We start from the raw sequence: 14,128 nt of genomic DNA, 5'->3' as shown, positions 1-14,128 counted from the left end.
AGTGATTTTTTTGTCTACAAGACATTTAAGTCATTTCTTTTAGTAATGGGCAATACAGTGGTGCCTTTGAGATACAAGTTTAATTCATTCCGTGACCACACACATAACTCAAAACACTGATCTCCAATCATCCTTCCAAAATGAAATGGAAATGCCATTAATCCTTTCCAGCCTCCCCTTCATAAAAAAACAACAAAAATGTTTGATGCATATTTTCAATAAGAAAAATAGCACACTATGATATTGTACTTTATAAATACATGCAGTAATGAATTAATTAAACTGAATGTAAAGAAAGATTTTCTTCAGTTCAATGGACATTGTGTTGCTCCCTCCATCTGTTGTGTGCACCATTGGCAACTGGGGGCAGGATAATACCGGCATTTACATTGAAATGGTCTTCTCAGGAAGCCGCAGTAATATTAGTAGGCTTTACACGATCAAGATTTTTGGGGCCGATCACTGATCACCAATCAGCGAGTTTAAAAAAGCGATAACCGATCACCGATCCGATCACAAGATGGAGGAATATGTCTATTTAAATGACCTGTTCATTTACTGTATATACGTGTGTACTTAATTGCTAAAAAAAATACATTTATAATAAATAATGTATCTTTGTTCCTCTATTTATGCCAGTGAGGCATAGTGACAGACAGAACAAATGAATGGTCTTCTATTAGATGGCAGGAAATAAATACAGTAATTAATGTATCCACTTTTTGTGACATTTTTGTTTGTTGGTGTGCCGTGAGATTTTTCAATTGTAAAATATGTTCCTTGGCTCCATAAAGGTTGGAAATCACTGCTCTAGTCAGATCGTGTATTCTAATCAGTCAGGTCACACCAACATTAGAACATGACAGAAATAATGGGTGCTAAATTGCTGTAATTAAATTACTTTATTTTGAATTAAATTACTTCACCCACACCGAAACTTTAGTGCATGATTTGACAGAACGGCGGCATGTTTACGTCCAACCGTTCGTGGTACCACTAGCTTGCTACGCTACATAACATTTTATTGCGTGCTTGCGAGCCGCACCGTATTAAAAGTACGGGAACATACCTCAAGCAAGCCTTAAACGAATGTCCTCTCCTGTCCTGAGCACCGGTGAGCCATCAACACACGTTTTCCCCCATTTTGTCCTTATAATACAAAGTCGACGCGCTCCAATAATGTTGTCGTCGCCACGGTAATGAGTGTATCCGGTCACATTTGAGTTGACGATAAATCTCAATGATTGTAAAAAACGGGATGTGTAATATACTGTGTATACTGGGATATATATACTGGAGTAAATGTCTCTTGCGGAGTCATTGATCAGATCGTCGAATTATGACATTACCGCCGATCAGCATAAAATGCTAAATATCGGCCGATACCGATCAGCTCGATAAAATCGGTGTAAAGTATAAATATTAGTTGTTAGGATAAAGAATGCAGTATATGCCTGTAAGTATTATTCCATCTGTCTACATGTGTTTCTCCACCATTTGTGTTGAAATATCCTTTGCTTAAAGGGCTATAAACCTCAACTCCGATGCTATTTGTTAGCCCATCTATGACGCTTCCCATTATGTGTTAGCATTAAGCTAGTGGACTTTAAAGCAAAGGTACAGCATGTGTTTGTTTTAAACACACAAGGCTTTATTGTCTTTGTTTTATGTTGAATTTGACAGTAAATTTCTACTGGGAGTGACAATAAACAGCTTCAAGTCTCTTCTTTGAAGAATTGCTCACTATCTGCCAAACTGCTGCTTGTTGTGAAGTGAGTTAAATTGAGGTCACTGCCGCCATACAGCGCTTGTATCTTAGATGGTTGCTCCTAATTCAAAGCAAAATGTCGGGGGACTCGTATGTCAAGGCGCCATTGTATTGTTCTGTCAGCAAGAGCCCCTTTGATTTGGAAAGTTCCTCTTGCTTTACAGTGCTCGACTCAAATGTCAAATTGTTATTCTTATCACTTGTTACTTAGCCAGACACGATTTGTAATCAATCTTCTTCAAACATTTGGTGCAACTGCCCTGTCAGAGCAAATTGATCTTTTGATTTTTAGTGTTCTTCCCCAAAACATTGAAGGTCATGTGATATTAAAAAAAAGAAAAACATTTGGAAGACATGATGTAGCAAAGGCTTGAAAAATGATAAGCCTTCTTTTATGTATTACAAAATGAAGAAAATGTCATCAAAATAAATATTCGCTGTTAATCATTATTTATTTCGTGTGTGCAATGCACATGTACATGTATGAATCCGTGATGCGCTGCTATCAGCGAGCGTGTCAAATCATCGCCTCATGCCATCTGCCAGCATTTTCAAAGGTGCAAAAGAAAAAGAGAGAGAAAAAAATCCTATAATCCCCAAAATGAGCCCATGAAACTCATGGCGCGCTTTCAGGTTGTTCCGAGGCGTAGCGAGCGCATTCACATAATGACCAGTCGCATCATTACCATTTGGCAAAAAAGGTGACTTGCACCATTAACATCGGGGGCGTGATCAGCATGTGTGAGCTCTGCCTGCTTTTTCGGGTTAGCTCAAATGTGATGCAAGGTGCTCAGAATAATGACGGGAATACACACTCTCAAATCATCTTTCCCCATTGAAATGAACAAAAATACCATCAATACATTTCAGTGACCCCCCCAAAATAGAAAATCACCATCAACGATTTTTGTAACTGTTTATCTAATTGGAGAAATAGCACTCTGCAGTATTGTGCTTTATTAAAACATACAGTAGTGAAATAAATACATTGAATGTAATGAATTAAACAAATGTTACATTGGAATATCAATTACGGATGATGAAGCAAATTAAACGTCTTCGGGTTCACACATGGTAGAATAAGCCGGTAATATCACAATCTGTGAACAAAGGCAATTAGCAACAGGAACGCTTTAAACCCATTTAATTGTTTTGGGTCTCTGGCCATAAACATGCAAGCTTCTTTTGCGTATTGCAAATGAGTTACAGGTTAGTCAGGCGACGCAAAGTTCAGCATTTGTACCATAAAGCTTCGGTCACTGCACAGATGGCGCACGGTTGCAGGCAGACGGACGCAGCAACAAAGAGCCTTGATCGAGCACTACCTGTTCCTTCCGTGTAAAATATTGACGGAGCGCCGTGCACCAGGCCACGGGCAGGAAATGCCATTTTTGGATCAATGACTCTCAGTAAACACTTTCCCATCTGGCGGAAATGAGTTTACGCTGGGAATTGTGTGGCGTTCTATGAACATTTTAAGTGACTATTGTGTGAATGTTGAAGTGCACTCACACATCTGTTACTCAGTAACAGCATTTTTTTTCTACTTCTCTCTATTCGTTGTCCTTCTTCTATTCAAAATTTCTCAACTGATTCAAACATCACAATATTAACATCTGTACAGTTCATTCAGCACATATTTTGGAAATATATTTCACATTCCCAAATTTCCACAGGTTTCATTATTCCACATTTTCCATGACAACGTCACCAAATCGCTCTTCCTTCCACATTTCTCAACTGATACAAACTATTCAAACATCAAAATATTCAACTCTTTCAGGACAAATACTTTTTTTACATTTCCCAAATTTCGATTTTCAGACAATTCCATATTTTCAAATAAAAGAAAACATTTTACAATTTCAACTACTTTCTTGTACATTTCTCAACCATTCCAACTTCAGAACATTTACAGTCGCTCATTCATCAGGACATTTTGGGGAACTATTTTCACATTACCAAAGTTTCCACTTTTCCCACAATTACACATTTTCCATTAAAAAAAATATAACAATTTTTACAATTGTACCTATTTCTTTCACATTTCAGCCCCTACTCAAACCATTCCAACTTCAAACTTTTCAGGTTAATCGGAAATCTTTGGGAACTATTCGTCACCTACCTCTAATTCCCAAATTTGTCATCCTTGCACATTTTCCATGACAACATTCCCAAATCAATGGCGCCGTTTTGTATACTGACCTCCTCCTTCCACATTTCTCAACTAATGCGAACCATTCAAACATCAAAATATTCAATTCCTTCATGACATCTTGGCAGATATTTTTATCTGTTTCTCAAATTCCCACTTTCCCCACAATACAATTCCAATAAGATTTTACCTCCTCCTTGCACATTTTGTGACCAAATCAAACCATTCCAACTGCAAGCTGTTCATCTCATTCAGGACGTCTTTGGAGCTACTGAACATCCTGGAACCTACTTACAACCCCAATTCCAATGAAGTTGGGTCGTTGTCTTAAACCTTAAACCATCACCTTTTCTTTTAACAACATTGAATAAATCTTTGCTAACTCAGGAGACTAATTGGTGAAGCTTTGTAGGTGGAATTCTTTCCCATTCTTGCTTGATTTACAAGCTTCAGCTGTTCAACAGTCCGAGGTCTCCGTTGTCGTATTTTACGCTTCATAATGCGCCACACATTTTCAATGGGAGACAGTTCTGGACTGCAGTCAGGCCAGTCTAGTACCCGACTCTTTTACTACGACGCCAAGCTGTTGTAACACGTGCAGAATGTGGTTTGGCATTGTCTTGCTGAAATAAGCATGAAAAAGACGTTGCTTGGATGGTGGCATATGTTTCTCCAAAACCTGTATGTACCTTTCAGCATTAATGGTGCCTTCACAGAAGTGTAAGTTACCCATGCCATTGGCACTAACACAGCCCCATACCATCACAGATGCTGGCTTTTGAACTTTGCTTCCATAACAGTCCGGATGGTTCTTTTCTTCTTTGGCCCGGAGTACACAACGTCCACAATTTCCAAAAACAATTTGTAATGTGGACTCGTCGGACCACAGAACACTTTTCCACTTTGCATCAGTCCATCTTAGAGGAGCTCGGGCCCAGAGAAGCCGGCGGCGTTTCTGGGTGTTGTTGATAAATGGCTTTTACTTTGCATAGTAGAGTTTCAAGTTGCACTTACGGATGTAGCGTCGAACTGTCTTTACTGACATTGGTGTTCTGAAGTGTTCTTGAGCCCATGTGGTGATATCCTTTATACATTGATGTCGGTTTTTGATGCAGTGCCGCCTGAGGGATCGAAGGTCACGGGCATTCAATGTTGGTTTTCGGCCTTGCCAAGTATATGCAGTGATTTCTCGAGATTCTCTGAACCTTTTGATGGTATTATGGACCGTAGAGGACGAAATACCTACATTCCTTCAAATTGTACGTTGAGGAACATTGTCCTTAAACTGTTCGACTATTTTCTCACACACTTGTTCACAAAGCGGTGAACCTCCCCCCATCTTTGCTTGTGAATGACTGAGCAATTCAGGGAAGCTCCTTTTATACCCAATCATGGCACCCACCTGTTCCCAATTAGCCTGTTCACCTGTGGGATGTACCAAACAGGTGTTTGATGAGCATTCCTCAACTTTCTCAGTCTTTTTTGCCACCGGTCCCAGCTTTTTTTGGAACGTGTTGTAGCCATAAAATTCTAAATTAATGATTATTTGCTAAAAACAATCAAGTGTATCAGTTTGAACATTAAATTTCTTGTCTTTGTAGTGTAGTCAATTAAATCTAAGTTGACCATGCTTTGCAAATCATTGTATTCTGTTTTAATTTATGTTTAACACAACATCCCAACTTCATTGGAATTGGGGTTGTACTTGTATCTCAAATTTTTGCTGGCAAGTCAAAGCAAAAAAATCGGCTGAGCAACGGCTTATATAAATGTGTTGTGGTTGTTGAACATCCTTCAAAAGCTGTATAATTCTTGTTTCAATATTGCATGATACTGGTGAGATCACATTTAAAAAAAAAAAAAACAGCCCTTGCCTTGATTTAATTATTCAAAATATGACGAGGAATTATGGATGGTCCAGTTGGCATCACTTGATTGATGATCATATATATTTAATGCATCACACGGAGGTTTAGCCAATTCCCCATTTAATTTAATTTCCAAGTGTAACCTCAACAAAAACTTCAGGAAGGATGACCGTCCAAAACCCCCGACCCCCACCACCCTCCTGCGCCGATGTATATTAAATTACCGAGCACATGAATGTTTTATTGAATGAGAAAATATTGAAATTCAGACATCCCACTCCAGTCGAGTTTGTTCTCACACTCCTGTGCCCTTAAATTGATTTCACGCTCAGTGGCTAGCTGCATGGAAAATAACGGGCAGCATTATTAACCAAGGGAAAGGGAGGAGAAAATGGGCCGTCAGTCTGCCACATCCCCCCGTCGAAGGGGGCTTTGTTGTGTTGCGTTAATGGGGTGCGTCTCCTGGGGATCCGCAACAATTCCTCAAAAAGTCTTTATTGGGGACGCTCGTGTTGATCAGCGTCTGCATCTTTATGTTTCCGTCTCGCTGAGTCAGGGGTGCCGACCTCATTATCGATTCCGAACGTGTCAGCCTGGGGAATGGGACTTTCATGATGCCAAATCCAATTAGCTCAAACTTTCAATTAAAGCAAATTTAAACTCTTCCAACTGTACTTTTGCTTACTGCCTCTTTGTAGTTGAGCAGCTTTGTGTTGTTTCCCATTAAAGCGACCATTTGTAAAGTTAGACGACAAAAGAGGTTCATGAGAATTTTGGAGAATAATCGGAAGAAGGGCAAAACAAATTATACTTCAACGATAAATGTTCATGAATTCATGAGAATAAAGTCATAAAATGAAAAAAGGTTTCGATTTTACGAAGATATTACACGAGATTGTAGATGGATAACGTCGTAACTAGGAAAAAAAATGATATGATCACAGAAAAAAATCCCTTTTACGATAAAAGGTGGTCATTATGTGGGACTAGAGTATATATGTAGAATATATATTTTTCATATATTACAAAAAAGTTGTGTTTTATGAGAATAACTTATGTAAAATATTAAATCAAAAAGTTATGATTTCCGAAGAAAAAGTCATACTTTTGCGAGAGTTGATAATTTCATGAGAATTACGAATGCATTTTCCCCCAAAGAAATTGTGATTGAAAGTGAACTTTTTACACACTATTACATGACAAAGTTAGAATTTCAGAAGAATAATGTCGTACCGTGAGAATAAAGTCATATTACGAGGTAAAAAAAACAACAACCTATGATAAATTCATTATGATAAACTCATTTTATTTGAATAAAGTCATAATATTATGAAAAAAGTTATGATTTTGCAAGAATAGCTAATATTATATATTAATATAGCAAAATATTAGTGTACATGAAAAAGTTATGCTTTACAAGTCATAGTATTATGAAAAAAAAGGTAAAATTTTTCAAGAATAAATTCGTATTGCGAAAAACGTTCAACACAAACATTATTAAAACAAAAAAAGTAACACTTTTACGGTAATAGGAGATAAATCAGAATTTGGCGATCAAACGTGAGACTTTTACGATTAAGAACACTAATTTTACAAGAATAGTCATAACATCACAAAAAAGTTGTGATTTCATGAGAATTAAGTCATATTGCGGAAAAAGTTACTTTTATGAAAAATAGCTTCAAAAAAATGATGACAACATTTTGATCATGAGGGATAAAGTATATAAAGTTGTATTCTTAGAAAGCTGTGATATTATGAAAACAACTTATCTGAAAAAAGTTAAGAAATTGTAACATTTATGAATAAAATCATAACAGGATGAGAAAAAGTCATACTTTATTGGAAATAACTGTATGAGAATGAAGTCATAATATTACCCAAAAAGGTCGCAATATTAAAAAAATTAAATGTAAAAAATACGACGAGAAATTTGTCACTTGTCAGAATGATAACATAATCCATCCATTTTCTACCGCTTTCCGAGGTCGGGTCGCGTGGGCAGTAGCTTTAGCAGGGACGTTCAGCCTTTCCTCTCCCCAGCCACTTCATCCAGCTCTTCCGGTGGGAGACGTAGTCTTCCCAGCGTGTCCTGGGTCGTCCCCAGGGTCTCCTTCCGGTGGGACGTGCCCAGAACACCTCACCAGGGAGGCATCTGAATCAGATCCCCCAGCCACCTCATCTGGCTCCTCTCGATGCGGAGGAGCAGCGGCTCTACTCTGAGCTCCTCCCGGATGACCGAGCTTCTCACCCTATCTCTAAGGGAGAGGCCGGACACTCATTTCGGCCACTTGGATCTCGATCTTTCGGTCACGACCCACAGCTCGTGACCATAGGTCACCGGTAAATTGAGAGCTTCGCTTTTCGGCTTAGCTCCTTCTTTACCGCATAACCACAAAACATAATGTGATTTTTAATTTCAGGGCATACACGTGTGACCCAAATACTCTATAACTAGGACTCTCTAAATGCCTCTGAGCAAGGCACGCTGTGTCAAGCAGCGTCAAGGTGGCGCGCATCAAATTAAACAGAGTGTATTTAAGTGCAAATGGAGCGTGAATTCCTATCCCGGTCCAGCGAAGCAGCAGACAAGCCGGCCGGGCCGACGAGTGGCGAGGCCAATAAGAAGTGCCAGCCAACAGCTTTTGACCGCCTGTGCTGGATCCAGCATACACAAGTTTACACAAGCGCTCACCTGTGACACTCTCGTCGCTAACAAGCGGGCAACTGCGAGATCATTTACTGGAGAGTCGAGTCTGTGGGTGGAGGATTACAACCTCCGCTTGTTAATTCACAGCTCGGAAAGCTGTCGGCTTGATTACTGTAAAAAGCACTTTGCAGTGTCATCTTCACCCAGAGTGCTCGCAATTTGCGATCTTACTGAATGACCTCGATCAGTAACTTTTTTATTTTTTTTACTGCAGAAATACGATTCAAACAGCTATTCATTCAATTTTTATACTGGTAAACCTCATTAGGGTCATAGGTGAGCCGCAGCCTATCCCAGTTGACTTTGGGCGAAAAGCGGGGTACACCATAGACTGGTTCCTAGCCAACTGCGGAAATGTGATTCAACACGTTTATTATTACCTCATGTGTCCAAATAGTCAATTTAGAATTTTTCACAAATGGATAGTGTGGTTTTGTCCCCATATCTGTAATTTTACAGATACACATTATCGACTAATTTGTGTGTTGAAAATAGCTTGAGTGAGTGAAAAAAGTTAGATTCATTTGATTAAGACTGACTTTTGTTAAAAATGGATCGCTGCAAGGCCTCAGTGCAGAAGGAACTGGTCAGCAACAAAGGTACGTTTGCATGACGATTCATTTCTGCCTGTATAAACTTGCAATCAATCATGGCTGTAAGACTTTGGCAAAAGAGTTCAAGACGATGATATAACCACAGTGTTTTTTAAATTTCCTGTAAAGTGGTATTTTTGGACATGCGAGGATTCTGCCCGACAGCTGCAATATATTCTGATTATTTTGGAGGGTTAAAAGTTTATTCATCCATCCATTTTCTCCACAGCTTATCCTCATTAGGGTTGCATGGCACATATAGACAAACAACAATTCACACGCACGTTCCGTGTAGACGCCGCGATGTCACAATGGACATCAGTCGTTTGTTGTTGTCGTTATCAAAATGTCGTTTTGAACTCGTGCTGTAAATGTAACTGCCTACTTTTTCCAGAATGAGACCCGCTCATTAACTTCTTTGACATGAAATTAAAAAGAACAGTGCGCCTTTTTAAATTGTCATCACATCTGCACACGGGTTTATTGCACGTGGATTACATCAATCCCACAGAAAAGTAAACACGCAGCCAGCAAACACACGCGTTCACCTTCCTGACCGAGCGGCGAGCAGACGACGGCACGCACACGCATGCGTTTCGGCCAAGGGTTTGATTGGAGCTCCCAGCGCAATCAAACCTGAGCGGCGTTGTTGGTGGCCGCCGCGGAAGCTTTCCGCTTGTGATGACGACTGATTTTCTCTTCCGAGAGTGCGTCTGGCGGCTCTTAGGCTGTTATGACTTTTCTTTCTATTTGTTCTCCTGCTGCAGCAGCCAGAGGCCACACAGCACAACAAGCTGATTGATGGCTGCCCCTGCCTTTGCTTTATTCCTTCGGCGACACGTCCCAACATGCGGCAATACAATTGACTCACTGTAGCTTTGCACCTTGACTTACAGTACTTTGTTTTGTACCGTGACCAACACAACAAATTTATAATGTTTTTAATAAGGTAAATAGCACTCTATAATATTACTAATTAATAACTTAATAACATAACTAAATAGCATTCTAAGAATTAATACAGTCATGTAGACAAACGAAGAAGAGTTTTACAAGTACTGTGACGCAGTAGACTGCTGTAATATTAGTCGTTTTTAATCCGAGGATAAAGAAAATATGCCTTTGAGTATTGTTATATTGTCTCTCTACATGTGTTGCTCCTCTGTTTGTGTTCAAATAGCTACAGTATATAACACCACAAATATTGGTTCTGTTGTTTTGCATTGCTGTTAGTGTTAAGCTAGTGGAAGGCAAAGCAAATGGCACATATAGTTGTATCAAATACACATGTAATTCTCTTTGTTTTAGTTTGACAGTAATCTTCAACTGGGAGTGTCATTATACATCTTGAAGTCTGTTTTTTAAAAAATTGTTCACTATCTGCCTAACTGCTGCTTGTTGTAAAGTAACCTGAGTTGAGTACTCGCATCTCAAATTTTTGCACGCAAGTCAAAGCAAAAAATTGTCCAAACGACAGCTCGTATCTCGAAAAATGTGTGAGTTGGCTCACTCGTATCTCAAGGCACAAGTGTATTTCAAATCAATATTCCCGATTGAAATACTATTGATGCCAACCCCCAAAAAAACACCTGAATCTTTTTACGACTTGTTTTTAATTAAGAAAAATGGCAATATCTTGTATGACAACATTTACGATAAAAAAGTTTCCATTTTACAAAAACAGCACTGTGAGAATGAAATTGTGATTTAAAAAAAGCAATTCGTATTTTTACTATAAACCGTGATTCATTTCATAAATATTCAGTCAAAATATGAAAGAAGTTAAAACAGAAAGTTGTAATAGGATGTGGAAAAGTCATATTTTTCCCCAAAAAAGCTGACTAATTTCACAAAAATAAAGATATACTATGAAAAAAGGTGTAATATTGCAAAAATAAATTATTGCACAAAAGGTTGTGTGATCTTTGAAAATCTGAGAATAAAATGGTAATATGACAAGACAAAAGCCACAATTGTACAACAAAAGGGATAGTTTAGTGAGAATAGAGTTTAAATATTGCATAATAAAGTAATTTTACAAAAAAAAGTTGTGATCATTTTACGATTTCATAATATTAGCCAGAATAGTGTCAAATATTGCATGAAAAAATAAACAATTCTATGAGAATAGAAGGTATTGCATGAAAAATGTGTAAGTCGTAATTAAGTTGTAACCTGAGTAACTTGAAATATTGCATAAAAAAATGTTGCTTGTCCCATGAGGATAAATTTGTGATGGAGAATTAAATGGTACTATGACCAGAAAAAAGAAAATTTTATGATAAAAGGGATAGTTTTGGGAGAATAAAATCTAAATATCTGCATTACACAATCAAGTACTTTCACAAGAAAAAGGTAGCGATGATTTTACAACATTATAATATTATGAAAAAGTCACAATTTTACCAGAATTATGTCAAAATATTGCAAGAAAAAAGTTACTATTTTAGGAAAATAAATTTTAATATAATTTAGGATAAAGGGAAATTTCATATTTTTTGATGAATTTTTCTGAAAAACTGTTTTACATGAAAGAAAGTTGCATCTTCATGGGAATGACAGTATGAGACTAAAATTGTGAAATGATGAGGATGAGGAAACACTCTTAATAACAACCGCCGACAAATTTTATGTCATCATATTATGAAAAGAGTCGTAATTTAGTGAGAATGATATCAAAATATTAAATGAAAAGGTTATGATTTTTTTTCATGGTAAAGTCATAACATTGATGAGGAAAACAATCATTATAATTTTAAGAGAATACATTTGGAATTTTACAAGTAGTCCGTCCTATTATTAAAAATCGAGTCATAAAAGTCATGATGAAACAATGCCGCTGAATACTTTTCACTTAGGAATTCTTCACGTAAATCTTAACCTTTGTGATGGGCTGTGTCAGATCCGGAGTAAAGGATTTTATCAGCATCTGTTGTCACCTCATCCAGCATTGCACAGAAATTAGTGGCGGCTGTCGCGTCTCAGATCAATCGGGATGCGGAGGAACACCTCAGCCGTTAAATTTAAAAGCATCGCCTGAGGCCATTTCACAGCGCCGCTATTTGTCGAAATCTATTGACGAGAAAACAGCGGCGAATCCCGGGAAGTGTAAAACGACGTCTCCAGTTAATACCCGGCACCATCTAAACACCCCTATCACATCTTTGGAGTCATGATGAGGGAGATGAAAACACAGCAAACACTGCTTTTCCTCTATCAGACTTACGGACAAAAGCACGTTTTGAGCTAAGGTTTGCTACAGTGGCGCAAACACGTCCTTTCCATCCATCGCCGCCTTGAAAGGTTATGTCAGGGCCCATTGCAAACACACGCAAGCTGAGCACTCGAGCGTGCGGCCATCAGCGAGGCAAGCAAACACTTTGGTTTCAGCACGATCTCGCTGATGTTTCCACTTTATGACAATTTTGACTCCCAGAACGCCCATGCCTCGAAATCGATTGTTAATCATTGGGTGGCGTTCGTAAATAAACGCCGAGGGTGCTCTGCTACACTTCGGACCGTTTACAAACTCAGAGCAGACTTGAAATACGCTGAACATTCGCACTCTTAGAGTAGAGTTAGGGCGTCAGATTGAATTTCCGAAGTAGAAGTAATGATGTGCCGCCCCAACCATGCACACCGCCATCTTGGCTTGCATTTGCGCTACTGCAAACTGCTGTGCCACATTAGTAAGGGAGAGAAAAAAAGAGTCGCACGTGCCTACGAATTGAACGGGACACGTGGACCGAACCAAAACAGTGGAACCAACCCGTTTTCAAAAACGGTTCCACCGCTAACGTGTATGTATGTATATATTTATTATACTGCCCACTCGTGGAACAATGCTTGCATGAGCTGTGCGCATTATGTCTCCTCAAGATTGCAAGTCTGGAGGTATTTTAGACAGCAACGAGTGAAAAAAGTTTGATTAGATACGTTTACAGTACGTAAGATTTTTGTTAAAAATGGATCACTGTAATGCTTTGATGCAGAAGGAACTGGTCAGCCATGAAAGCAAGTGCGAGCAGATTCTGAGAGTGCAAACTTCGATGTGGATAACTGGCGCTGGTGCCTTGTTCATACTCTTTTAATCAATGACAGCATACTTTATTAGCATTTTTATTAGCAATAAATTGGCTGTGTAACTAAATTTTGGAGTGGCATTGTGTTGATGTTGGTGTGCAACAGTATATGATAGCAATATAAGGTATACCAACTTGAATGATTTGGTATTTGGCAACTCAAGCAAGATGGCATTTAAAAAAAAATTCCTGATATTTAGAGGTTTCACAGATGTGAGGATGTAATGGTGATACATATGCATACAAATAAATGATACGATATGTGTGTTAATATGGAGTTAATACTTCTTTTGCGTATGAGCAAGCAGAGAATAGCTTCACGTTTGAGGGGCTGCGGCGGCCCGTTGAGTAGCAGATTTTGGAGAGTGGATCTTTGCGCCACAGGCTCTTGAACAGATGAAAACATGTCGGGAAGCTGACAACGAGGCCTCGGGGTAAGTGCAACTAAATACTTTCCCAAAGAGGTGGTCGAGGAGGGAGGAGGGTGGTGGTGTTGGTGGTACGTTGCTCCTCAAGACCTTTTGACATTCATCTCGGGAGATGTTAAAGACGTTTGTACTCACTGCTGCACATTATATCTACAGGCTAAAATCCATGGATTCAATTTCGACTGCAAATTACATTGCACTCGGGGATGTGCGGATCACAATGTATATTGTATTTTCATTTTGTGAGACATTGATTAGTTAGCGAAGAGATTTTCAGAAATTACACACATTATTGCACTGCACTGCATCTTTAACAGGGACATTCTGTAATAAGACACGCTTAAGTACTTCTCGGTTGTTTTATCCATCCATCCATCTATTTTCTATAGAACTTATCCTCATAGAGCTCATCCAGGTGAGCTGGAGTCTATCCCAGCTGACTGGGGCACACCATGGACTGTTCGCCAGCCAATTGCAGGGCACGTAGACAGACCACCATCCACACTCACATTCGGACGTATTGA

Source organism: Phyllopteryx taeniolatus, chromosome 5 (genome assembly GCF_024500385.1).
Source record: "Phyllopteryx taeniolatus isolate TA_2022b chromosome 5, UOR_Ptae_1.2, whole genome shotgun sequence".
Taxonomy (NCBI): Eukaryota; Metazoa; Chordata; class Actinopteri; order Syngnathiformes; family Syngnathidae; genus Phyllopteryx; species Phyllopteryx taeniolatus.
This window is presented reverse-complemented; position numbering follows the sequence as displayed.